We start from the raw sequence: 1,753 nt of genomic DNA, 5'->3' as shown, positions 1-1,753 counted from the left end.
CCCGCCCGCCCGTCCGCCCGCGCCGCCGTCGCGACCGAGCCAGCAGCCCAGAGCCCGCCGCTCTCACATCCCAGCCAGGCCGCGACGCCGGCTGTGAGGACCCGCACGGGGGCCGGGAGGCCGCGTCGGCCAATCAGCGTCGTCCCCGCCCTCGCCCTGCGCCCCTCCCCCCCCGCCCTGCCCCTCCCCGGCTCCGCCCCCCGACTCTGCGGGCGCCTCCGGCCTCCCCCGCGCCAGCTCGCGGCCATCTTGGGGCAGGGCAGGCGAAGCCGGGGCTCTGCGTCACCGGGAGGGCAGGCCGAGCGGCCAGCGGTGCTGCCGGGGTCTGGGCGCCGTCCGGGGCGGGGGCTGTTTGCGCCGGGGCTTCGTGTCGCGAGCGGCGCCGGGCCCGCGCGGTGGGCACTCAGGGGAACCCGGACGGGGCCGCGCACGCCCGCCCGGCAGCCCCAACGCGGGAGTCCGTCCACCGCCCGCAACGTCCCCGGAAAAAAAGGTCGCGATTCCCAGTTCTTTCTCCTGACTCTTTCCCCGCAAAGACTTACTTTTTTCTTTTGGGCCCGGCATATGGAAAGTGAACTGCTTAAGAACCTATATTCGAGTTTAGGTGTTTATAAAGCAATTAGAACGAGCTGACGGGGAGGAAATCCCTCTCAAAGATAAATTTGCGCCTGTGAAACCTGTCCTATAAAGAGATAAAGGGGCAATTTTATAAATTTAGTTGTATAACGTTGACTTTCTTTAAGAGGGCATTAATTTTACAAATAATCTACAACCGATAATTATATTACTTACTCTAGAGTAACTCTTTTGTAATGTCAACATTTGTGTTAGTGAAAATTTGACAACTGATAATTTAAGACGAATTGGAAATACTTTTAGAAAGTCACTAGCTCCTTACATTAGCTTTGTAATGATACTTTGAAATTATAAAAGAATTTCTTTGACCATATTACTAATACCACAACCTGCATTCATATTTGTGTGAATATCTCCAAGTACACTTTTTTTTTCTTTTGAGTTGGAGTCTCACTCTGTCGCCCAGACTGGAGTGCAACAGCACGCTCCCGGCCACCGCAGCCTCTCCCTGCTGGGCTCCAGCGATCCTTCTGCCTCAGCCTTCCAAGTAGCTGGAACCACGGTGTACTACCATGCCAGGCTAATTTTTTTGATTTATTGTAGAGATGAGGTCTCACCACATTGCCCAGGCGGGTCTCGAACCCTCGGGCTCAGGCAATTCACTCACCTCGACCTCCCAAAGCGCAAGATTATAGGCTGAGCTACCGAGCCCGGCCTCCAAGTACACTTTTTAAAAAAACATTTTAAGTTGTGAATTATTTAAAGTGACATAGTAGCACAAACTGGAGACTGAAAATCCAGAAAGTAAGTAACTCAGGTGTAAAAAAAAAATTTTGGCCTTATCATTCACAAAAGCTTCTTTAATACAAAAATTAATTCAAAATGGATTAAAGACAACTATCAGGCCTGAAACCATAAAAATCCCAGAAGAAAACCTAGGAAAAACTCTCGTGGACATTGACTTAGACAAAGAATTTATGGCTAACATCCCAAAAGCAAATGCAGCAGAAATAAAAATAAATGAGACTTGGTTAAACTAAAAAGCTTCTGCATGGCAGAAGAAATAACAATGTAAATAGGTAACCTACAGAATGGGAGAAGATATTTGCAAACTATACATCTGACAAAGGACTAATATCCAAAATCTACAAAGAACTCAAACAAATCAGCAAGAAAA

The sequence above is a fragment of the Carlito syrichta genome, unplaced genomic scaffold, assembly GCF_000164805.1.
Source record: "Carlito syrichta isolate Samal-C Ts95f unplaced genomic scaffold, Tarsius_syrichta-2.0.1 Scaffold311350, whole genome shotgun sequence".
NCBI lineage: Eukaryota > Metazoa > Chordata > Mammalia > Primates > Tarsiidae > Carlito > Carlito syrichta.
Note: the sequence above shows the minus strand (reverse complement) of the source record.